The following is a 26863-nucleotide window of genomic DNA, read 5'->3' as shown; positions in this document are numbered from 1 at the left end:
CTTGATGCTTGCCGGTGGCCTCCCTGATGAATTGGAGCCGAGCACTACGAGGTCAAAGGTGCATCACCTCATGCTTCTCCCGCTGAGCACCGAGGAGAGGGAGGCCAGCTTGGGAGCGAAAGAGCCAGAAGTTGAATACATGTAAGCAATCAACCAAGGAATGAGATGCTATATGTGAATAATATACAAATGAGGAGATGCTATATAAATGACCTGTAGCGCGCCTTGCCCTGCGGTGCTGGGGCAGACTGTTGTGCCTAAGCATGTGTGCCAGCCAGGCAGAAGCATTTATCCTGATTAATAACAATAGTAGTTGAGCTGCTATTGCGTCGCCAGGTTCTGTTTGCACACAGTAGAAGGGAACCAGAAATATTATATCAGCCTTGCTCGTTTTTGTAAAGCGTGGAACAAAGAAACTGGCCTTTTACTGTGTCTATATGGTCCTACCTGGTCCCCTCGAGTTGAAAACAAAAGAAATACGCTCCAGGCCTTCGTATCAATATAGAGAAGCTGAGCCTAAGTGTATAAATTACGAACGTTTGTTCTGCTACATCAAAAATAGAAGGATCAGTATGGTCGTGTACTTGGAATTGTAAAGACAAATTTAAAAGTATCTGCTGCTGATAAAAAAATTATAACAAGATTTGGTGAAATGTCAGTAGGCTCTTAGGATCAGGGCAACAGTCTTCGGCGTCTAAAAGTCTCTTGTTTGTAATTACACAAAAATGGAGTTTCATTTGTTTGTAATTACACAAAAATGCAGTTTCCTTTGTTTTTTCCACATACGCAAAAATGGAGTTTCCTTTGTTTTTCTACATAAACAAAAATGGAGTTTGCTAATGCAATCACATGTAGCAGAGTTGTTCAATCAATGGACAGGGGGGAATGATATATACACTAAGCACCACAAAGTCGTGTAACAAAAAACAGAGGAAAAACTGAAGGAAGAGGCAAAGATGGCCTTAACTTCACAGGAGAGGTAGACATGCCTTTGCCGGGAGAGGAGCAGGGTAGCAGTCATTGCCGTCGCCGGCAGGAGGTGTCTCTAGTGAGAAAAGACATGGAAGCAAGCTGGAGATTCACGACTCAGCTACAATGAACTCCATTAAAATCCTTTGAAGCATCCAATTGCCGCAGCAGACCTAGAGGAAAATAGCCCAATTAGCTCACCCGCTCACCAAAAATAAGAAATGGAGGGAAAGAGATCCAAGAACACAAACCTACACTAGAATGGGTGAGTGGATAAGAAGCATAAACATGTAGCAATACAATAAGCCTCTGAAGGAGACATGGCGGCTCAGCGGTGACGGCAAGAGAGATGGGCCGCTGGCTAGCATCCTCTTCAGTCTCAGCATAGTACCTACAAAGAAATGTACCCCTTTAGAAATACCGAACCATTACAAATGCAGCCTCCCATAAAAATATAACCCTCTTCTGATAATAACAAAAATTCTAGTAAATACATATTTCATTAGCAAGAGAACGGGCAACCTCTTTGTTTGTTGATAGCTTAGCAGGCTCCAAAAGCAGGGAAAACTGTTGTTGGTTGATAGCTTGTAAGTCACTAAAGGTAGCTTGAGGTCCCCACACAAAAATTAAGTCCTCTGAGATCACATAAGAAACATAATATAAATTTCAAATATTTACAAATAAAGTCGCAGTTTGGTTTGGTCTGTTCCCTTGAAAGAAAATTGTAATGCCCATCTCAGCATTAGTAATACAAATCCATCTTTCAACAATTAAGTACAAAATAATATATTCAACTATCTGAGCATAGTTCTCAGGAAGAATACTTGTTGTGTGGGATGGATCAGTGAGTAAGAAACAGAACAAATAATATTAAGATAACTATGATGCATCTCAATTCAGATGGGCCACTGACCAAAGGGTTATAAGCATTGCAATATTATATACTGACCAAATTAGTATTGCTCAGTATAAACGTAAGGCCTCTTGTTTAGGACAAAGGATAAATATTTGATATATCACAGGAAATGTAGCATGATATAATAGTATCAGGAGTACATAGATTTCACAGAGGTCTATTTTTAAAATGGCCACAACTGCAAAATTCCCTCTCGAGATCCCCAATGCTTCTGGTCACAGGGCGGCGGCTGCGCCTCCGGAGAGAAAATAAATAAATTCCCGCACTTAAAGAAAGCAAAGAAATCAAAAAACAGTTTTGCAATGGTTTCTGCGCTAATTCAGTTTGTGCGCGAAAACTCATTTTCTATGCTAAAACAGAGTGTATCTAAATATTCAGTATCTAAACTAAAGAATATTTGTGGAATAGCTGAACTTCTAAACTTACACGTAGATCAACGGTAAATGGTCAGTCTTTTCAGTTCCTATTCTAATTCATTTTCTGCACTAAAACAGAGTATATGTGAATGTCCGGTATCTGAACTATCGAAGGTTTGTGGAGCATCTGAATTTTTAAACTTAAACTGAGATCAAAAGTAAAGGTTCAGTCTTTTCAGTTTCTCTACTAATTCAGTTTGTGCACTAAAATTCATTTTCTGCACTAAAACAGAATACAACTAAAGATTCAGTTTCTGAACTATAGAAGGTTTGTGGAACAGCTGATTTTTTAAACTTAAACAGAGATCAAAAAGTAAGGGTTCAATCTTTTCAGTTAAACAAAGATCAAATATACAATCCTTTCAGTTCAATATAGATCAAATGTTCAGTTTTGGCTAACATACTGATCACATGTACTCAATTATTTCCCTAAGACAGATTCATATGAGTTCTTCTACATGAACAGAGCACATGTTCAGATCAACACAAACAGGAACAAAACCCTAGGCATGCTTAAAAAATAAGCCTCGATACCATAATTTAACATCATTCCATTGTCATATACATGAAAGCCACAACAGAGCTGACGCAATCGACCTTGATCATAGATGGGAAAGACCCTACTGATTAAAGCATTGCGCTACAAACACCTACATTTCACTTACATATGTAATTCACAGCTTGTAGACACACAACTTGTAGACACGTATAGAAAAGAGATTAGGCTAATCAGGAGGAAGAGAGAAGTGTGGGTACCTGCAAGAAAGCTTACTGGCATGACTCATATCAGAAAGGCAAATTTTAACATGGTCCCTCTTACCTCCTTTTTTTACATGTGAGGTAAGAAGGTAAGAGTCAATCAAGCCATTCATTGATGAGATCAACGGCTAAGATCTATTTTATACTCTTACCTCTCATGTGAAAAGAGGGGGTAAGAGGGACCATGTTAAAACTGCTCTATCAGAAATCCTCCTCTGAACTCATGAAGAACCAATAGCATTGCGAACCATCGCTTATCCCAGAATAATAAAGTGCAACTTACTCTTAACAATATTAGATCAAGGACCAACAACAAACAATAAAAGATCAAGAACAACGTATATGCAACAAAGGTATGAGAGAGAAGAAATCTTTACATAAGACGGCTATAGACACTGGAGCATAAATAAGCAACACCTTTAAATACAAATAAAAAGGGTTCAGGGTTCCATGCATAGTGGGCTTATATTCGCCTTTCCTCGATCATATAATCTACCCCCATCATCTCCTATCGCCAGATCAATCTGTTTATACAGTGGAGCTGCCCTGGTTATCACTCAACAAGAATGACTATCCAAGGACAGAACAATAAGTATCACAGGATCAAAAAGGATTCTAGAGACAAGGAAGGATCCAATTTGATACCCACAGGTGCCTCGATTGCTCAAAGGCACACTTATTTCAGCCATGGCTAATCATCATCGCCCTAGCAAGAATGGCTTCCGACCGACGGGGCACGTGATTCAAACGCGGTGCCACGAGATATCTCACCGTGGGAGTAACTATTCATTGCTATAGGAGCTCGGGCTCGATCCAACGGCCGAGATCAATCCGGATCGAGATCCGACGGCCAGAATCGCATCAGGAAATCGATCCGACGGCCAGAAGTGCCTGAGATCCGAGGAGCCAGGGAACTTGCCGCGGGTCTTATTTCTGGATGGATCACCAGATCAATATGTTCTTACGAGGGTGAAACTACCTTGGTTATCACTCATCAGAAATGATCATCCAAGGACAGAGCCACTAAAATAAGAATGTGATCAAAACAGTTCAAAGAAACGAGGGAGGATCCAAATTAATACCCACAAGTGCCTCGATTACTCGAGAGCATGCCTATATCATCCATAACTGATCATCATAGCCTGGCCATGCCCCATACAATAGCCTAAGCAGAGCAGGGGAAGATGGAGCTCACCGAGGGAGGTTGTAGCCAAGGCAGTACTCAGTGGGCACCGGGGTTTCGCCTGAACGCCGTCCAACCGGTGAGGAACCACGTCTGAGTTGCGCCTTGCACCATCCCACCGACAAGCACGAACGGCAATGGCACCAAGCGGCCAAGGAAGATTCAGATTGGGGGGGGGGGGAGGGGGGAGGGGGGAGAGACAGAGAGAAGGGAACGAAGGGGGCGAACAAGAAGCGAGCCAACCGCCCTCCCCTACCACATAGCCGCACGGAACCAACCACCGTCCACCACGCACGCGGCCTGGACAGGAAATGACGAAAAAGCCCTCGGCGGGGGGCAAGATTTACGTGCGGTGGCACGAGATATTTACCGCAGGCGCGCGCACGACTGGACGCACAGGCTGCACCCGCACACCTGCTCGCTGACGGGCGCGGCCCACCCGCCGGGACCCCCTAGGTCAGCGACAACCAGTCAAACGGAAGGAGTAATCGACGGGACGAGCCAAACAGGATCAACCATGCTACAGGAGAGGGGGATTCGATCCGACGGCCGACGTCCTTCCACTGCTCGATCGGACGCCTAGAAACCCATCAAGCAAATTGATACGACGACCAAAATGCGCTAATTGCTGAGAGCGCCGGTGGCTCCCTTCGTCTCATATTTCTGGATAAAGCAGGGCAATAATCCAGTTATCTTTGATCAAGATCAAGAAATGAATTAGTTTTCCCAGCTAGCCACTATAATTCTGCAACCAACAGACCATTGTTTCCGGAATGTAGCAGCAATCATGTAAACAAAGTGCGACTAAATATAGTATAGCAGAACAACGAACTATCCGTAGGTACACAACAACCTAAAAATGGCATCCAGCAGGGCAACCTAAAAAAGTAACTAAGCTCATGAGCAACCCGTAGCAACAATAACAACAGTTCCAACAACAATATCCTAGGATAACATCATACAAAAGAAAAAAGATCGAGCGTGCGCATAGAAAGGCATGAAGGAAGCGACAAGAATAGAGTAGCACCTGAGCTGGTACCAGCCACCAACATCCAAGATCATGAGACAACCACAAGCAACAACAACAGCAGTCCCGGATGTGTAAACATATTGCAGAACAATACCAGAAGTGCATCTGAAAAATGGATTAGAGATTTTAACAATACGGACATGCAGTTCCCAATAAATTAAGCTCCTGTAGCAGGTGATGGTGCCGGTCAACATTGTTCACAATACAGATATGAAAAACGAAGAAATAAATTAAGGCATAAGACTAAACTATGACATTCCCATTCAGCATTCTATTATACTGTTAAGAATGCCATTGGTCTGCTTGGCCTAGCATGGCGAGAACATCTGAACTGCTATAGATTCAAAGATATGTGCAAAAAATAAATATCAAAGGAAGCCTCATGAACTGTTTGTAAGCCTGCAATTGTAGGCTTTACTCTTATAATTATTAAATTGCCTAAATACAAAATAAAATGTTGAATCATCTGATGTACAAAGCTAAAGATAAGTATCAGAGGAGGTATAATCAGTATGCAGTATTATCACGGTGCTAGATACTACTATTCCAAAACACCAAAACATAGAAAATACACCTAGAGGAATTCTACCTGAATTAGTATCACCCATGTGGAACACACCTAGAAGTTGAATCTTTTGAGTTTTTATTTACCTTGAGCTATCTCCTCTTGTTGTAGTTGGGGCATGAAGAGTTTATCCTTCAAAAAAAAACTGAACATGTCTCCTGCAATGAGATAGCCTTTTTCATTAACCTATGATTTCCATAAAGAGCATATAGTTAAGAATGCAGGGTGGCACAACAGAAGGAAATGAAGAACCTGTAATATAATGATGATGACAGCCACAACCAACAATGTGAGTAAGATGGATAGCAAACTTAATGAACGTGGCAGCGGCCTATGCAGCCAATGCAAAACCTGTGTCGAAGTTGGGTTCATATATATCCTCCTAATCCTAAGCACATAAAGATGTGATTTGAACAATGGCTGACAGATCGCTCAAAGTTCAAGTGCATTGTTCAGCACCAGCTCTCAATAATTTGTGCCTAATCCTGTACTAATTATATACCTTGTGGATTTACATACTTGAGGATACACCAAATCCATAAATGAAACAAGATTGCATAAAAAAGAGCATATATAAGTGAAGAAGAATGTAACCTTGTAACTATATTTGAGGTAAATTTGAGCAGTTCCACTAAGCTTCATAGGCAAAGTATACATCCAATGCCTAATTAGCACTCCCACTTCCCATACATAATCAGGAGCAAGGCCAAGGATTGATGACCAAATCCCTCTATCGAAAAAGGATGCTCTGCGCTAGCTCCATGAATAAATGAGTACTCGTCCATGCCATTTTAACCTGTCACACACCAACAATATGGAAGATAAAACATTTAGCTTTAGGAAAATGGATTATTACATGGGTGAAATTAATTACTAACAACTACAACCATGTTATATTTATTATCATGTTCAAGGTAAGTAACTTAACGAGCCAGTGCCAAACCTTTCCCTTCCCTTGTCACCACTTATAAGGACAAATCAGGCAGCACAAAAAAAAGGTAACAAAAACATAGGAATCTAGGCAGACCGCAACAACCTCCTACACAACAACAACAATATCCGAGCACCTAATGCATCCCAGCACCAGACAAATTAAGAAAGGCAACAAAAATCTACCCCGGATATAGCCACGAGGCCTAATCTCCTGTAAAGCAACAACAAATACCAGGGATCCAAACAGAACCGAGCACCTAATCCATTCAAAGGAATCCAATCAGAACCAGGATCGAGCAACCAATGCATCCAAGAAAAAGATTCGGGCAGTCAACACATCCAAAAAGCTACAGGAGCTGCACATCACAACTAATAGCTCTGCTAGACAGGAAGGAAAAGGAAGAGCTCGCCAACCACGAACCTTGCAACATCTCGACACGGCAACGGGCAGCAGGCTGACCGAAGCTTCGACAAACGGAACAAACAACAACTACAGAGGACCTGCAATGATAAATCTGACACAAAATCAATGTAAACACGAAAACCTAGAACCGAAAGATAAGATAGACCAGCATCTCTAGGCAAGAGAATGGATCACCTGGGCGTCGTCGGAGTGGATGTGCTTGGAGAACCGACGCCGGCGGAGGTTGTGTCGCGCCAGGGAGCACCGACGCCGGCGGCGGCCTTGTCGCGCTGCGCCTCGTCGGCGCTGAAGGGTGCTCCAGCACCATGCACGAAGCAGGGGCTTGACGCGTGGGATTGGGGTTCGGTGTCGCCCTGGGCCTTCTCTCCGCCGAAGGGCACTCCGGCAGCGTCGATGGATCAGGGGTTGGAGGTGCGGGATCGGAAGCCGGCGTGGCGCAGAGGAGAGGAAGAGGAGAACGCACGCGGGGGAAGTCGAGGAGGACGAGCGGCGGCGGCGTGAGGAGGCCGAGGGCAGCGAGCGCTGCGGCGCCATGGATTGGGTTCCGGGGGAAGATTCAGATTGAGGGGGAGGGGGAGGAGAGACAGAGGGAAGGGAACGAAGGGGCGAACGAGAAGTGAGCCAGCTGCACAGAGCCAACCACCGTCCACCACGCACGCGACCTGGACAGGAAATGACGAAAAAGCCCTCGGCGGGGGGCAAGATTTACGTGCGGTGGCACGGGATATTTACCGCAGGCGCACGCATGACTGAACGCACAGGCTGCACCCGCACACCCGCTCGCTGACGGGCGCGGCCCACCCGCCGGGACCCCACGGGTTAGCGACAACTGGTCAAACGGAAGGAGTAATCGACGGCGCAAACCAGACGGGATCAACCATGCTACAGGGGAGGGGGATTTGATCCGACGGACGAGATCTGCCAGCGGCTCGATCCGACGGCCAGAACTCCATCAAGCAAACCGATCAGACGGCCAGGAGGCGCTAATCGCTGAGGAGCCAGGGAGTTCGAGCGGATTCGTTTTTCTGGATACTCGATAGTGACATCGAGGGTTGGAGTGCAAACCTAGAAGTAGAAGGTGAGGGAGATTAGTGGGGATACTTATATTATGAGTCAATTACACTGTAGGTGCTAGAACTTGACATAGATAATCATTTTAATGCTAGAACTTGTGGTGTACATATAAGTGGTTCGATAACTTGGTTTGACGGTGCAAATACGGTGTTATATAAGCCTGCTGCGTTGCCAGCTCAGCGTGAGGCCTGCTGTCAGTGAGACGAAGGGGAGGGCATGGCGTGTGGTTTGTCTTTTTGCGACAAACCCCTCGAATTTTTTTCTCTCACGAAAAGGTTGCTCCAGAGAAATTGTACATAAAATGAAAATGCTAGTCATGAGATTCAAACACACGACGTACAGATTACCTGCGCAGTTGGCTATCCAGCACAACGAGTCGGATTTGACAACACATTAAGATATATATAACCTTTATATACTTTAGGGTGAACAATATAAATTAAGAACTTTAATCCCATAAAAAAAATACAACAAGTTAAATACCCGGGCATACCACCCCACCACAAGACGTCTCTTGTTAAAAAAGTATACTTACGCTATGCATAATTCAAAAGGTTCATGTCATTGTAAAGAGAAATCATGTGTTATTTTAAAACATATTCATACAATTTAAAATATTTATGAATTATAAAAATTCTTTATAAGATTTAAATATTACACAATCAGAATCTGCAATCCGATGGCACACTAGGCTCATATTTATTTTTCATACATATTTTATATTTAGTTTTACTTAGAAATATGTAAAAAAAATCAGAAATCACAAAAAATTTATAAAAACACATGAACTCTTTTTAAAATAACCTAAAATTTTCTTAAACCATGATCACTTTTATATACTACATGAATATGATATTGAAAATCAGGAAAAAGATTAACATGTATACGAATTTATTTAAATATATAAAAGATCTAAAAGTAATTTAATATTTTCTTAAAATGTGAACACGTTTTAAATCATAGTTTTTTAATTTCATAAGTTAATTATCGGTTTTTGTTAAATTTAGTACGGCGATATGTTTTGATGTTAGATGAACATTTTTAATGTAATTCATTTTATTTATATGTATATTATTTATAACACATCATTATAATTACAAAATTTTAAAATGCGAAAAAGTAAAATGTTGAAATTGTCCGCACTGACTACAATTCAGTTTAGCCGCACAATCATTTTGTGTTATAGTCATAAAATTGAATTATATGGATTTTGTTAAATTAGTACATGGATATGTTTTGATGTCATATGAACATTTTCAATGTAATTTATTTATTTATATGTATATTATTTGTATCACATGATTATGGTTTACATAATTTTTACAAAAATTAAAAAATGGAAAAGATTAAAATGTTGAAAATAGTGGCGCTGACTGCAATTCAGTTTAGTCAAACGATCGCGTTGTGTTATATTCATAAAGTGTAATTGGCATCAAAATAAGTTGCAAGAAGTCTACCTAGGTGGTCTGGCTAGAACCCGCTCACGCAATCTGCACGTCGCCGGCTCAAACCTTGGCCGATCATTTTCTTTTTTGTACTTTTTCATGGAGAAAAAAATATATCAGGGGCTTTTCGCAAAAAAAACTGGCCACACACGCCCAGCCCAACGTTTTTGGCCACTGAAAGTGGGCTCCTCACCATGTGGGAACGCCAAGTCAGAGCTGCAGGCGTATATAACACCATATTTGCACCAGCAAACTAAGTTCTTGAACCACTTATATATACATCACAAGATCTAGCACTAAAGTGACTATTTATGTCAAATTGTAGCACCAGTGGTGTAATTGACTCTTATATTATCTATATGCCTGCCATTACCTGGTTCGAGTCTTGGTTGTAGCGGTTAGTGAGTGAGCTGCTTGTAAAACAAGGTGTAAATAAATACTGGTATATGACTGAGTATACTATATATATTTGCTGTTTATATTTTGACGTTTACCTGGTTCGAGTCTTGGTTGTAGCGGCTAGTGAGTGAGCTGCTTGTAAAACTAGGTGTAAATAAATACTAGTATATGACTGAGTATACTATATATATTTGCTGTTTATATTTTGACGTTCGACAAGAAGTGGCATGAGAAGAGCTCGTGGTAGTGTAGTGACACCGTGTACATGCTGAAACTGTGATGGATTAGACTACAAAGCCGAAACTTTCTTGGATATATCTGACGAGGGTTGTCTCTCTCGGCACGGGCTATAGGTGACTTTCTCCCACACGCCCTGTCGTGGGCCGTGATGTGGAAATCCGGCGGCACCCCCTTGTCGAAGACGTTACGTACAGCTCAGCGTCGGCGACGAGGATGCGCAGCTTGCTCCGGGCGTGGATGCGGATCCCGTTTCTTTTTTTCTGAAGAAAAGAATTGGCCATGGTTCTGTTCTTTTACAGGAGAAGACGAGCAACTGACTGGCGCAAAGCAGCTATGGTCCATACGCCTATCTCTCTCGTCCTTCCTTCAGGCCCGCTGAAGCAGCGAACCTCCCAGAACGCGTGCCTCCCTTCACGCCCGCTGCCGCTGCTCTTCAGTTTTTAGTACCACCTCGCCTAGCCGAGGGGAATCGAGGGGGAGAGCAGGCTATAAGAGGAGGGCGAGGTGCTACGTTCTTTTTACTTACCTGGACGGGGTCGACGGGCGATCAAGAAGGCCCGTGGCCTGGGTCAATGGCCCACATTGCACTTGGTGGGTGTGTTGGCCCATCATCTCCCCAAGTGGGAGAATGAGCGTCATAATTTATGATAGAGGGGGTACGCGTTCGCGCGGCCCCTGCCAATTCTTCCAAATTAAATTTTGGTCCCTGGCCTGGCTTGCACACGGAGTGTGTTTTTTCCATCCAATCCTTGTCTGGTATGTTTCATCTGTTGCACAACCAGAGGGAGCCGTCATATATGATCTGGCCTTCCTGTTACAACTAAGTGAAATTCGCCGAGAAATTCACCTTTGCACCTGCAAAAACATGTACTCCGTAGATACGATTGAATAAAGTCACTACAGTCTTGAGCTTAACCTGTCAGTTGAAGCAGAGACAAGCACCCCGAATCTAAGCTTCACCCTGAAACCAAGTTGTGGTGAACTGAAAAAACAACACGCGTGCAAACTAAAACCAAACCAAACCATATGCGCCCGTCCAGTAGGAGAATCCCTTGCTCACACATTGACAAGGCTTCCAGCAAAATAAGAATAACCAGCAAGGAATCAAACACCGTCTCTAACTAAGCTCTAAACACTAGAGGATGGAACTACCTGCAACAACTTCAGAGCTCCTGCCCGCCGTGAACATCTACGGCACATGCTGCAAAAAGGCCACTTTCCTGTTCAGTTCTCTGCTGGAAGAGCAATTTTTCGGAACCAGACTGGTAGAGCTGGCTTAAATAAAGATGAACAACATTTTCCATGCATGCTGAACTGCACGCTGGCTCCAGCCTCTCATACGTTCAGGCAGTGCGTTCTTTCAACATGAGAAAAGAAGAGGCCATTCATGGAACTGAAGGTACACAACACAGGAGGGTTCTGAACTTCTGATACAAGTGTGGCACAACAAGACTGCAAAATGTACAAGATGAACTATCTGCACTACATTACGCGTCCACATGAATCGTGGGATATGTTTCAGTCCCCTGAGCAGATTAAATCAATGTACAAGCAGGGCTGATTACCCATTGCAACTGCCCCAACAGACTGAATCAACAGTCTTGGTGTTCCTTTTGCGCAATTCTGTTCTAGTACGTACTATTCATTTTAAGACAAAGCACATGCTGAAGTGTGCAGAGCAGACAGGGATTAGATCAAAGCAGCCTAGAAGTTAAAACTTGTCACTCGTGGAGCAGATACGACCAAGTGTTGTGGGCTACTGCACCAAAGCGTTCTACATTAGTACAAAGCAAGTTGATGATTTTTTTTTTTTGCGAAGAAGAACACAAAGCGGACACAAATTTTAATGATAAATACGGTGACAGTTATGCCAGCCTATAATGCCTCTCTTGCTCTAGCACCTACAGTTTATGATTGCAACAAACTTTTCACAAGGAATTCGCTAAACGACCACGAAACAGCTAGCAGCCCATAAAAACATAGTAGAAAGTCGTGGATAAACGCGGGCTCTATGTGGTTTAGAGAAGTCTAGTAGCTTTTATATATGGTGAACCATGATATAAAACGGCACCATACACTCCTTATTCCTTAAAAATAGGTAATTCCTTCCTCCCACAAGAGTTTGTTCCGACAGTCACTTTGCATCAATTATTTCGCATGCTACATACAATTTCAAAGTCATACATGATACATGTGCAGTCATCCACAACCATTAATAAGATGGACCTGTGTAAGGTCATACCTAGCTAACTTACCGGCAACCCATTAATGGTTGGTGACTAACATAAATCGTGAATGATGCAGTACATCTCTTCATCATAATCTCAAAGTGAGAGTGGTCGTCTAGCCAGTGGCCTCCACGATAAATAGTAGTATGTTATCTTCATGCTAAAGAGCAAGCCAACACGACCAAATCGTCTAACTATGTTAGAAGTGTAGCTGGAAAAACTTAGAGGAATTTGAAAAATAATAACCAAGTTTCACAGGCAAGCTACATGTCAGTCGAATAAGAAGAGGAGGCATCTGGAAACAATAGCTTCCTGGCTGGATTGCCTGTCCGCAAGACTTGCTAGACATAAGTGAGCCATAGGCATAGCTAAGTGTGCTAACGCTCAAGAGGTTGGAGCATGCAATGTCCATCGTTTATCGTCTACGGTACAACCTCACCTGTAGCGTCAAATACCATGAGAATATGGACAAAGCCAGCACACAATGATCCTCGACGGCTGTTAAGTGTAACGCCCCGGATGCAGCACTGGTGCAAGAAACGCCGAGACCACACCATGGCAGAACGTGTAGGTGCAAAACAAGAGAAAGAGAAAGAGCAGGCCAAGGATGTTAACTGATGAAACTGAAGACAAGTCAGGCAACACCATGACGGGCAAGAATACTGAACCTGAAACCAATGAGCAGGACGGTGAGTCCCGCGGGTCAGGGAGACCAGCAGCTGACCAGCACCATCTGTAAAAGTATGCCGGTGACGAATGGTTAAATACTGACAGTAGGCCACAACTGGAAGTGTGCGCAAAGTGTATTAAGTAGCATCCAGTTCACCTATCTCGGCATCCGGTGGATCAGAACTGAACCGAAGAACCGTGACCAGGGCTAGTGCTCCTCCTCTCTGGTCGTTCCCTCTTGTAACCAGACTTGGATACTCGGTGAATCAATTGAGAGAGTAGCAATTCCGTTTGTCTGATTGAGTAGTAGCTAGGTTCGTAACATTAAGACTCAGACAGTAACCTAGCTAAAACGCTGGTTGCACCTTAACTATTTGCATGGCAGTGAGCCACAAGGGACTCAATAGTTGCTAAACTCTTTGTCATCTCGAGCAAGGTTTCCTTTCCTAGGAACCTCAACATCCTAGCGTTGTAACTACCTTCGAGCATCCAGATTGAAGCGTCCAAGCCGCATCATGGCAGAGACGGCAAAGCTTGGTAAGAACACTTGATAGTGACATCAAGGGGTTGAAGTGCAAACCAAGAAGTAGAAGGCGAGGGAGATTAGTGGGATACTTATATTATCTATGCCCGCCATCGCCCGATAGTTCTTCGCCCCCTTTTGAAGCTCCATCTGGTTCGAGTCTTGGTTGTGGCGGCTGGTCAATGGGTTGTTTGTAAAACAAGGTGTAGATAAATATATGATAGATATACTATATGACAGTACTATATATTCGCTGTTATATTTTGATGTACGATAAATAGTGACATCAGAAGAGCTCCTGTGGTATGGTAGTGATACCGTGTTCAGTATGAGGTTATACTGGAGGGAAGCTTGTTGTGCTTTACATGCTGAAACTGTAATGGATTGGACTACAAAACTGAAACTCTTTTCCCCGCAAAAAAGAAAAAACTGAAACTCTTTTGAATATCTGACGAGGGGCTGTCTCGGCGTGGGCTACAGGTGGTGATCGCCCCGCTGGGAAACGGAGACTGAAGCGAACCTCCCAGAACGCGTGCCTCCCTTCGCCCCCGCTGCTGGTGTGCTTCGGTTTTTAGTACCACCTCGCCCAGCCGAGGAGCATCGAGAGGAAGAGCAGCCTATAAGAGTAGGGCGAGGTGCGACCTAGCTCATTACCTACCTGGACTGGGTCGACGGGCGATCAAGAAGGCCCGTGGTCTGGGTCAATGGCCCACATTGCACTTGGTGGGTGCGTTGGCCCATCATCTCCTCAAATGGGAGAATGAACGTCATAATTTGTGATAGAGGGCGCGGCCCCTGCCAATCCTTTGAAATTTAATCTTGGTCCTTGCCAGACCTCGCCTGCTTACTAAGTCTGGTGTTACAATGCAGTGCTCCTAGTCTGGTTCATCTGTTGAACAGAACAGACAACAGTTTCTTCAGGTAGTGTGTTCTCTGAACAGAGAACAAAATTCAGTAATTGCTGGAGGGTTCTGACCAAATATATGCATCTCGTGCTGCCCGGTTGTACATTCTCACGCCCTTTACCTTCCTGTTAGCGTTACATTCAACTAGCTAAAATTTGGCTCGAACTGAACTTATGAACATGCAGAGACATGTAGATAGAGCCGATTCAACTCACTGCAGGGTTTACTTTAACTTGTTAGTTCAAGCAGAGCCATGCACCCCACACAGACTTAGCATTTCGCCGCAAAAATTCTAGACAAGAAAACCTAGCTTTAGTTCCATTCATTGAGCCTGAAACTAAACAAAACGTCAACAGCTTTACACTCAGATTTGTCACCAACCAAGGTTATCAACACCCCGCAAAATGAACCAGAGCTAAAATGAACAAACAACACCCCGCAAAACTCATAGGAAGTATGCCTCAAGCCCTCAACTCAAGAGCAGGTACACACATGCTAATCAACACAAAGCATAAGGTTCAATGCACTACATGTATGTCTTCTTGATGTTCAGGGCCAGCAACCATACGCCAAACCAAGCCAGGTGTTTTTTTTCAGTACATGTATCCTGCCATTTCGACACATGCATGCAACTTAAAAAAACAAACCATGACCCTGTAGGGGAATCCCTTTCTCACAATTGACAAACCCATAAGGGCCCCACCATGCCTCTTGAGGCAAGGCTAAACTTCAAACTTGTTAGTTCCAGCAAGATAAGAAGATTCAGTAAGTAGAGTTCAACAACATACCTAACTGATAAAGAAACACTGCCTCTCACTAAGCTCTAAACACTCAAGGATGGAACTACTCACAAAAGCTTCAGAGCTCCTGTCACCGTGAACATGTAACGACAGTAGAAAAATACTGCAAAAGAGCCACCGTTCTGTTCTGTTCTGCTCTCTGCGGGTGCCGGGAGGAGCAATTTTCCAGAACAACCTGGTAGGGAATCAGCATTTTCATGCATGTTGAGCTCCACGCTGCCTCCAGCCTCTCATGTCACACGTTCAGGCAGTGTGTTCTTTGAACGTAACAAAAGAAGAGGCCATGCATGGAACTGATACAAGTGTGGCACAGCAAAAAAGTGTGGCACAGCAAGACTGTAAAATTCCCAAGATGAGCTATCTGCACTACATTATGCCTCCAGGTGAACATGGGATATGTTTCAGTTCCCTGAGCAGAGTAAATCGATGTACAAGCAGAGCTGATTATCCATTCCAAATGCCACAATAGAGAGAATCTACATTTTGGTGTTCCTTTTGTGCGCTTCTTTCTACTATTCATTAAGACCAAGCACATGCTCAAGTGTGTAGAATGAAATTAAACCAAAGCAGCGGCAATAAATAGCACTCCCTCCGTTCCAAATTAAGTGACTCAACTTTGTATTAACTTTAGTACAAAGTTAGTACAAAGTTGAGTCATTTATTTTGAGGCGGAGGGAGTAGTATGTTACCTTCATGCTACAAAGCAAGCCAATATGTGAGCGCCCCGGCTACAGCAACCCCACTGGCAGGAGGGACCAAGCCCAACGAGCCACGACCCAATAGGGCCCGCAAGCCCAACCAACGCTTCTGCGGGCCGGAGTGGGTGACGACCCAGCCTACCGCTACTTAAGCACAAGTCACCAACCCCAGCAGGCATCCAGTGGATCACGGCGGCGGCGGCACTTGTTCTTGTTCCTTTGATCCCCTGTTCCAATTCTTGTAATCAGCCCTGTAATCGCCACCTGATACCGAATTCGTGAGCTAGTGCAATAGATCGAGATTACTCTAGAGGGTATCTAACATCTGGTATCAGAGACCAAGCCCATCCGCCGCTGCAGCATTCTGGCTCAGTTCGTGGAGACCAGATCTCTTCGCCAGGCACGCGCGCGACTCGTCGCCATGGATCCTTCGGTTCAAGCCTTCCTCGAGCGACTGGAGACCACCCTGAAGGAGCACACCGCGGCGATCCACGCCTCCAACAACAAGGTGGACGATCTGGTGGCGTGGCGGCCCGATCTCGAGCGGCGCGTCGTCGATCTGGGCGACTCCGTCGCGGCTCTTCAGCTCTCGCGTCCGACCATCACCAAGGAGGGCGCGGCGACTCGGCCGTCTGCGTCGAGCGATCTACCACCTGCGACGACTGATGTCCACCCCGACACCGTGTCTGGCGCGGTCGACCCTCCCATCGGGCCTACTGGCCACGGCGTATTCAACATCTCTCAGGGGTCGCCGGCGGCGTCCTTCCAGACGCCGCCGCCACTCCCGGCAAACGGTCAGATCGATTCCTCAACAATTGCTCTGTCATCTCCTTTCGCTCATGCCAGCCAACTCCTCGCGGGGTTGGGCCAGGCGCATCCTGCTATTGTGTTTCCTAATTTTGCGGGCGAAAATCTTCGCCTCTGGAAGACGCTTTGTGAACAGTACTTCACCATGTTCGGAATTCACCAGTCGTTTTGGGTGCCCATGGCTTCGCTTAATTTTTCAGGGTCAGCCGCTGTTTGGCTGTAGTCGATTCAGAAGAAATTATCTGAATTCGACTGGGAGTCCTTTTCGGCTCTGTTATGCACTTGTTTTGGTAGAGATCGCCATCAGTTACTGATCCAGCAGTTTTATGCTGTCAAGCAAACATCCACAGTCACCGATTACATAGAGCGATTTGAATTACTTATCAATCATTTGAGCTCTTACTCGGACTCGATTCACCCATTCTACTTCCTTACTCGTTTTGTGGAAGGTTTACGGGCGGACATACGAGCGGTGGTTCTGGTTCAGCGGCCGCCCGACTTGGACACTGCATGCTCCCTCGCACTCTTACAAGAGGAGGTGATCCAGGGGGCGTTCGACGACATTCATCAGCCGTCGACGTCCAGGCCACCAGAAGTGCTCCCCCGCAGTGGCGTGCCTCTGCCACTGTCGGCTCCACCAACGCGCCCTCAAGTTCACCAAACGGCCACGGATCGACGCGGCCTTGAAGGGGCACGGGCGGATGTCGCACGCCCCGACGGGGCCCGCTCCGAGCCGGCGAAACTCAAGGCGCTTCGCGATTACCGGCGCGCACGGGGGCTCTGCTTCAAGTGCGGCGAGCGCTGGGACCAGGAACACGTCTGCCCCACTTCAGTTCAACTTCACGTCGTCGAAGAACTCCTGGACTTGTTCGGCATCAGCTCGGTACTCGACGGCGACGCCTCGTCACCAACCGATGCGGCATCAGAGACTGTGATGGCTATCTCGCGCCCAGCCTTGTCAGGTGGAGTGGCCCCGAAGGCCTTTCAACTGCGCGCATGGATACAGGGACGCGAGGTCCTGATGCTGGTGGACTCGGGCAGCTCTACGTCATTCATCAACCAGGAGTTCGCCAAGTCGATCGCAGGCTTGCATCAGCTGCCTCGTCCCTGCATGGTGCGTGTCGCAGACAGAGGCGAATTGCTCTGTACAGCTCAGGTGCCGCGATGTGCATGGAACACCCAGGGTAATGAATTCCACACTGATATGAAGGTTTTGGCTCTGGGCACATATGATGCTATTTTGGGAATGGATTGGCTCGAAGCTCATAGCCCCATGACAGTTGACTGGCGTGCCAAATGTATTCAGTTCATGACAGTGGCGGGAGTGGCCTGTCTGCGCGGCCATGATTCTGACTCCACTACGTGCCACTCCATCAATTTCGTGCAGCTTCAGAGCATGTGCAAAGCAGGGGCTGTGTCGCATATTGTGTACCTGTGCTCCGAAGATCAGTCATCAGACAAGAAAGAGGCTGTCCCAGCTTGCCTCCAGGAAGTACTGGCAGAGTTTCCAACTGTGTTTGGTGAACCAGAAGGGCTGCCACCGAGGCGCGAATGCAATCATCGCATTCCCCTAATTCCTGGTGCGCAACCTATCAACATTCGTCCTTACCGTCATAAACCTGATCATAAGGATGAAATCGATCGTCAAGTGGAGGAACTCTTGAAGGCAGGTATTATTCAGAAGAGTTCCAGTCCATTCTCCTCACCGGTGATTCTAGTTAAGAAGAAGGACAGAACGTGGCGTCTATGTGTGGATTATCGCCACCTTAACGCACTGACAGTAGTGGGCAAGTATCCAGTGCCAGTCATATAGGAGTTGTTGGATGAATTGCATGGCTCCCGCTGGTTTTCTAAGCTTGATCTCAGAGCAGGGTACCACCAAATTAGGTTGGCTGAAGGAGAAGAATACAAGACAACATTTCAGACTCACGCATGCCATTATGAGTTCCTCGTGGTTTCATTTGGATTGGCCGGAGGCCCTGGTACATTCAACGAAGCAATGCATGGCACGTTGCGACCTGTCCTGCGTGATGGAGTCCTGGTTTTCTTCGATGATATCCTAGTGCACACGAAAACTCTGGAAGAGCACAAGCTGAAACTCAGAGAGGTCTTGGGTCTCTTGCAGAAGGACCAGTGGAGAGTCAAGGAAAGCAAGTGCGCTTTCAGACAGCAACAGCTCTCTTATTTAGGGCATGTCATCAGCGCAGGAGGGGTGTCAACGGACCCGAGCAAGGTACATGCAGTTGTGGAGTGGGAAACACCAAGTGACACCAAAGAAGTGCGCCGTTTCTTGGGCTTAGCCGGCTATTACCGCAGATTTTTCAGGAATTTTGGAGTGATTGCGCGGCCACTATTCAACTTACTCAAGAAAGGAGTCCCGTTCGTTTGGACGAGCACAACTCAAACTGCATTTCAAACTCTCAAGGATCAGTTGGTTTCTGCCCCAGTCTTGGCCTTGCCCGACTTCTCTCAACCCTTCGTCGTGGAAACTGACGCTAGCGACAAGGGCATCGGCGCAGTGTTACATCAGAATGGGCATCCATTGGATTTCATGAGCAAAGCCCTAAGCCCTCGCTATCAAGGCCTCTCAACCTATGAAAATGAGTATCTAGCAATCATAGTGGCAGTGGATCAGTGGAGGCCTTACCTCCAGCACGCTGAGTTTGTAATTCACACAGATCAGAGAAGTTTGGTGCACCTGGAAGAGCAACGCCTCACCACCCCATGGCAGCGAAAGACATTCACCAAGCTCCTCGGGCTCCAGTACTGCATCAAGTACAAAAAAGGAACGGACAACTCAGCTGCAGATGCCTTATCGCGTGCCCAACCCACTGATGTCCTCTTTGCAATGTCGGAGTGTCAACCAACATGGCTACATGATGTGATGAACAGCTATCATTCCAATTCTCAGGCCCTGCGTCTTTCAGAACAATTGGCCATACGTGAAGATCCAAAAGGTCGTTTCTCCTTACAGCAGGCCACTCTGTGTTTCCGAGGACGCATTTGGCTCGGTGGTTCTACAGCCTTACAGCAGCAAATCATGAGGGCCTTCCATGACAGTCCGGTAGGGGGACATTCTGGATTCTCAGTGACGTATCGTCGCATTCGACGTTTGTTTGCTTGGCCTAAGATGAAACTGCATATTCAGCATTATGTCAAGTGCTGTCCAGTCTGTCAGCATGCAAAACCCGACAGAGCTGTGAACCCAGGACTATTGTTGCCACTACCAATTCCAGCCGCACCGTGGGACTTAATTACTATGGATTTCGTCGATGGCTTGCCTCAATCAGGTAAGGCCAACTGCTTTTGGGTGCTCGTGGATAAAAGGACTCGGTACGCTCATTTCCTTCCCATTGCCCACCCTTACACGACAGCTAAGGTGGCCAAACTATACATGCAGCACATCTATAAGATTCATGGTTTCCCTCGCGCCATCGTGTCTGACAGAGATCCAGTCTTTACAAGTCACTTCTGGCAGGAATTGTTCCGTTATGCAGGCACTGAGCTACGTTTGAGCACAGCCAACCACCCGCAGACTGATGGTCAAACAGAGCGCGTGAATCAGTGCATGGAAACCTTTCTCCGCTGTTTCACGCATGCGTGTCCACGTCGTTGGAGTTTCTGGATTCCCTTGGCACAATTTTGGTACAATTCCTCCCACCACTCAGCTATTGGAATGTCGCCCTTCAAGGCTCTGTTCGGCTATGAACCGCAGCAGTGGGGAATCACAACGACAAGCTCATGTTCAGTGCCATCCTTGGAAGCCTGGCTGGAGGAGCATGCAGTGATGCAGCATTTGATCCAACAGCATCTGCAGCGCGCTCGACAGTGCATGAAGAGCAATGCAGATAAACACCGCTCTTTTTGGGAATTTGCTGTGGGGGACAGTGTCTACTTGAAGCTCCAGCCTTACGTGCAATCTTCGGTGGCCCCGAGGGCAAATCACAAATTATCATTCAAATTCTATGGCCCGTATCCCATTATCGAGAAGATCAATGCTGTCGCCTACAAGTTGCAGCTTCCAGCACAGGCGTCTGTCCATCCCGTTTTCCATGTGTCTCAACTTCGCCGAGCACTTCTCCCTGGTATGGCTGTCACTCCTGAGCTTCCCATCTATTCTGACATGCTTGCCATTCCTGTGGAGATACTCCAGACTCACTGGCGCCGGAAGAATGGTGCTATGGTGGAACAGGTCAAGGTACGTTGGTCTCCGGCGACTGCCATGGAAGACACATGGGAAGACTGCGTAGCTCTCTTCGATCGCTTTCCTCAAGCTGCGGCTTGGGGGCAAGCCGCCACTCAAGGAGGGGGGGGGATGTGAGCGCCCCGGCTACAGCAACCCCACTGGCAGGAGGGACCAAGCCCAACGAGCCACGACCCAACAGGGCCCGCAAGCCCAACCAATGCTTCTGCGGGCCGGAGTGGGTGACGGCCCAGCCTACCGCTACTTAAGCACAAGTCACCAACCCCAGCAGGCATCCAGTGGATCACGGCGGCGGCACTTGTTCTTGTTCCTTCGATCCCCTATTCCAATTCTTGTAATCAGCCCTGTAATCGCCACCTGATACCGAATTCGTGAGCTAGTGCAATAGATCGAGATTACTCTAGAGGGTACCTAACACAATATGACCAAAATCATTTAACTATGTGATGAGTGTAGCTAGAAAAATAGAGGAAGTTGAAAACGCAAGTATGACGTGCAAGCTACATGCTAGTCGGATAGGAAGATGAGGCATCTGGAATCAATGCCCCCCGCGTCAGCTTGCCTGTCAACAGGACTTGCTGGACATAAGTGAACCACACTCATAGTTAAGCATGCTAACGTTCAAGAGATTGGAGCACGCAATGTCCACCGTTCATTGTCTACGTCGTAACTTCACCCGTAGCAACACATACCATGAGAACATGGGCAAAGACAACACATGGTGATCCTCGGTAGCTGTTAAGGCTCCGCAACAAACTACCAGATGTGTTAGTTGCACTTCGAACATTTGTAGGGCAGCGAGCAACCAGAATGCTCAACAACTGATCAAAATCTCTACATCTCGAGTCTAGAGCAAGGGCTTCCTTTCCTTGGAATCTCAATACTGCAGCAGTGCAGCTCACCTTGAGGCTGCAAAGCGGCTCGTTGTAAACAAGGTAGAGACACTTCAATTTTATGCATTAACCAGAACCCTTTTCCTGCTAACTAGTGGTTGGGGCGCGCCCTGGGCGCGCCTCTTGAGGCGTTCTGGTGCGCACTAATCATGCTGGTATACTTGTTTATGTTTTGAAAGTGCATATAAACAACATTGATTAGAAGTATGATGCATGGAACACAATTGCATCATTGCATCAGAATAGTGTTCATTAATCCAACAGAGCAAGCATAGTAATTTCATAGAAGCTAACGGGTTCATATTAACATAAAAGGGTCGGTCTTAGAAGGTGCTTGGTCGACATTAGTGCCACTTCTCCAAATACCATAAGAATTCCGTTTCTTATGGCAAGACTGAAGTTGTGTCTATTACCACTAACTAACGAAGCACCATTATAATATTCATCTATGACCAATGTATAAGGGAATAAATTTGCCAATTGTCAAACACACTGAACCATTAGATACTTAATCAGTATCATACAATAAAAGAAAGAGTTGGGTTCCAAATCACATTCAATTTTGATAATTGATGGAATAATTGTCAAGCACACTAAATTACTGAGTCCTATTTCTAGATTAACATGTCTCAAACGAAAAGATTTACAGTCTTATCCCATATGCATAATTTTCTTAAGACCCACACCACAATCCAAATACATCTTTCTTTCTTGACACAAATAATGCTACTATAGAGGAGAACAAAATATAGCTCAATAGAGCTGAGGAATGAAGCAAAGACAATCAGTATAGGACTAACGACATAAGTTTCATTACCTCCCTCGTTGTAGAGACAAAGTGGCATGGTGATAGTGTTGTACGATCGAGATGCCTACACACCACAAGATAATCCTAATGAAATTCCGAATTGCAAAAAAGTTATAGATGATTCCAATAAGCAAGGACAACATATAAAAGAATAACACAACAAAAACAAAGTATCCAAGGTTAAAAATAGAGTGCCTAGGTAACACTAAAAGGATATATGAGACATGTGAAACAACGAGTTAGATTAGCCTAATGGAACACATGTAATCTTAGCAAGAAAAATATGACTGTATGAAAGTTAAAATTAATATGATGACTGACTACGTAAACTCGCTTATGTGCTCGGGCTCTCCTGATCTTGAAGTGTGTAGTAGACATCAGTAGAAAATTTACGAAAAAGGGTTTCTGTCGGTGTCAAAACCGGCGGATCTCGGGTAGGGGGTCCCGAACTGTGCGTCTAAGGCGGATGGTAACAGGAGGTATGGGCCACGATGTTTTACCCAGGTTCGGGCCCTCTTGATGGAGGTAAAACCCTACATCCTGCTTGATTTATTCTTGATAATATGAGTAGTACAAGAGTTGATCTACCACGAGATCGGAGAGGCTAAACCCTAGAAGCTAGCCTATGGTATGATTGTATGTTGTCCTACGGACTAAAACCCTCCGGTTTATATAGACACCGGAGGGGCTAGGGTTAAACAAGGTCGGTTACAAATGAGGAGATATACATATCCGTATTGCCTAGCTTTCCTTCCACGCCAAGTAAAGTCACATCCGGACACGGGACGAAGTCTTCAATCTCGTATCTTCATAGTCCAACAGTCCGGCCAAAGGATATAGTCTGGCTGTCCGGAGACCCCCTAATCTAGGACTCCCTCAGTAGCCCCTGAACCAGGCTTCAATGACGATGAGTCCGGCGCGCAGTGTTGTCTTCGACATTGCAAGGCGGTTTCCTCCTCCGAATACACCATGGAAGAATTTGAATACAAGGATAGTGTCTGACCCTGCAAAATAAGTTCCACATACCACCGTAGAGAGAATAATATTACCAGAAATCTAATCTGCTGACATGTTTTGGCAGCATGACATCGCGCCACGGCCCGGTAATTATTTGAACTGTTTTTCTTTAACCAGCCCCGCACATAACGCGAGGCGGTTTCCTGACACGTCTTGTCAAAGCAGAGATCGTGTTCCCCTTATTACGGGATTCTCATCAATACGGACGTGGGTAACCCAACCGTGCCTAGGACTCCTAGATTTTAGGCAAGTCCCAAATGGCCACGAGGAGGACGCCTGATATTCACCCTCTTTATAAAGGGACAAGGATGTTACTTTTTTCCCTCCCGTGCTCAATCGAATCCCCCCGCCTCGAGTTCTAACACCCAAAGCCAAGGTCAGGTGCTTCGGACCTTCAATCATGTCCGGATCCAGCCTTCAAGGCCAGTGGATGTCTTCCTCCGTCATGGAGGAGGACATCAAGAAGTTGAGGGAGGCTAGATATCTGACCGCCGAAATTTCGCATAGGCTGCCCACCTGAGGGCAGGTCGTCCCTACTCCCGAACCCAACAAGAGCGTTGTGTTCATCTCCCACTTCCTCCGAGGACTAGGCCTCGCTCTGGACCCCTTTGTCAGGGGTCTTATGTTCTATTACGGGCTGGATTTTCACGATCTGGCCCCGGACTCCCTTCTTCACATCTCGTCATTTCTGGTCGTTTGTGAGGCCTTCCTCCGCATTACCCCTCACTTCGGCTTGTGGCTCAAGACCTTCGATGTGAAGCCGAAGATGGTCGAGGGACAGCACGCAGCATGCGGAGGTGCTTTAATAAGCAAAATCGCTGATGCTCCATGGCCAAAGGGTTCCTTTCCAGAGGTGTTCGGATTGTGGCAACGGGAGTGGTTTTACGTCACAGCTCCCCGAAGTGCCAAGTGGGTAGCTGCCCCCACCTTTCGCTTGGGCCCTCCACCACAACTAATGTCATGGATCAGCAGGGGACTGAGCTGGGGTCCAGCCAAGGACGTGCCAATACTGTAGAGCCGTATCCGAGATTTCTTCGAGGGAGATTTCAGTCTGGTTATGGTAATGCAAGTCATGCTGGTTCGTCGAGTCCAGCCTTGCAAACGTAGGCCCCTCCGCATGTGGGAATTCAACCCAGAAGGACCGCGCACTATTCAGAATTTCCTCGGCATGACGCACGAGGAGATGTACAAATCGTTCTTCGGACCCCAAATAGAGTGTCCGGACACTACCGAGGACGTGGGCCTGAGCAGCAACCGCACCACTGCCCAAATAAGCAATCCCATGGCCGAACACACCGTCCTTTTATTTATCATGACATCATTATGAAGAATCGCTCTTTGACCAGGAATGGATAACAAAGGCGAAGATGATCCGGTGTTTGGCCCCCCTTCCTGAAGGCTTGGACAATCCGGTGCTGGAAAAGATGCTCGAGCCAGCACCTTGTCCGGTGCCCTCAAAGGAAGATGAAGGGGGGGAATAAAGAGAGCGAAAGCGGGCCTCCATCGCTACCTATTCCAACCGAGGGAATGAGCGCCTCCGCGAGGGAGGATAACCAAGGGGAAGAATCTGACATTCTCTCTCCCCGGGGAAGGAAGAGGACTACCTCCGAAGATCCGGAAATCAAGGTTTCCAAACGGGAGAAGAAATCTCCGCCAGAGGGTCCTGCCTCGGAGGGTGTTCTTGCCGCACAACGTCCGTGCGGGGATCAGCCCTCTAACGAGCTGTAAGTAATCAAAAGGTATTTAATAGTGAAGATATCCTACCTTACTTCTGAGGAACATAACCGAAGTATTTATCTTGCAGTTTGGATCTTAACCCTTCTCAGCTGAGCTCGTCTTCGGGGGATCTTCTTCCGGAGATGATGGAGAGCGAAACGCCTCCCCCTGCCACACCGCCTTACGAAGCGGGCAACCCTGAGGTGTCGTCGCGGAGGGCTTCTCCTGATCCAGCAAGGTCAGAAGGTAATCCTATGGCCACCCGAAGTCCTCAGTATCCGGATCTCGAAGAAAGCAATCAAAAGAGTCTGGCACCGTCTGGTGCGCGGTCGGATATACGGAGGGATATGCTGGAGAAGGCGGCTATCTCAGAAGAGCACCGCACATCGATGGGTACAGTGATTGAAAGGATTTCGTCCACCGAAAGCGGGCTGCATGAAGCCTTTATGAGTCTACTGACAGGTTTTGAGGTACATGAAATGATGTATATTTTTGAAAGTACCGCATGTTTTTAGATGTGCCATGTGTAGATAGTAGCCCCTGAGACTCTGGTTGTCATCGAAAATGGCGGCAAACAGAGGATCATAGTCCCAGGTAATAACTAGACTACCTTTATGTGCAGGTGGTGGAAACTCCGGTGGCTAGCCGGACTGATGGGTATGCCGAACTAAAGCGGCAGCTGGATGCGGCAGATGCCGACATCGTGCTTGTCAACAAGCGGCTTGACGAGGCACAGGTGAGTGGCTTTTCTGGTGATCATCACATAATAAGAGCAGCATGATGCCGGTATCTTTAATATGTTGTGACTGCAGATGGAGCGGCCACCATGGAGACCCTTCGGGCGGAGCTTGCCCGAGCCAAGGAGCAAGCAAGGAGTAGCGATGCGGCTGCTTTGCAAGCAGCCGAAGAGTTAAGGGCCGAACAGGCCGCATATTGCGAGAGCAAAGAGAAAATGGCCAAGATGGCTGTAAAGTTAAAAGATATCGCCGACCGTTGCCAGCTTCTTGAAGAAGAAAACCAGGCGAAGGCGACGGACCTGGAAAAGGCCACGATGGCGACCAAAGACACCCGCTCTGCGATGAGAGCGAAAAAGGAGGAGCTGCGTCAAGCCATGGATATCGCGGCTGGGAAATCCTTTATGCTGCGGAGGAAGTTTGGAGATCCTCGGTATGCCCCTCTAGACCGGCTGTGGAGTTCAGCGGACGCATATCTGGACTTGGCGGCGAGTGCTGTAGATGCGGC

At 46.4% G+C, this 26863-nt stretch overlaps 2 non-coding genes and 1 pseudogene across 2 annotated transcripts; all 3 read left to right on the top strand.

Annotated features, from left to right (window-relative positions):
* The first annotated feature begins 10871 nt into the window (after positions 1 to 10871).
* LOC125511930 (U1 spliceosomal RNA) lies at positions 10872 to 11031 on the top strand. Its single transcript, XR_007285198.2, has one exon. It is a non-coding gene; the product is annotated as a U1 spliceosomal RNA (small nuclear RNA).
* Positions 11032 to 13188: 2157 nt separating this feature from the next.
* Positions 13189 to 22094, top strand: LOC147973391 (uncharacterized; annotated as a pseudogene).
* LOC125511936 (U1 spliceosomal RNA) lies at positions 14424 to 14581 on the top strand. Its single transcript, XR_007285203.2, has one exon. It is a non-coding gene; the product is annotated as a U1 spliceosomal RNA (small nuclear RNA).
* Positions 22095 to 26863: the final 4769 nt, after the last annotated feature.

Source organism: Triticum urartu, chromosome 5A (genome assembly GCF_056163025.1).
Source record: "Triticum urartu cultivar PI428250 chromosome 5A, HENAU_Tu73, whole genome shotgun sequence".
NCBI classification, from domain to species: Eukaryota; Viridiplantae; Streptophyta; class Magnoliopsida; order Poales; family Poaceae; genus Triticum; species Triticum urartu.
The sequence above is the reverse complement of the archived record's forward strand: the minus strand, read 5'-3'. Positions and strand labels throughout refer to the sequence as shown.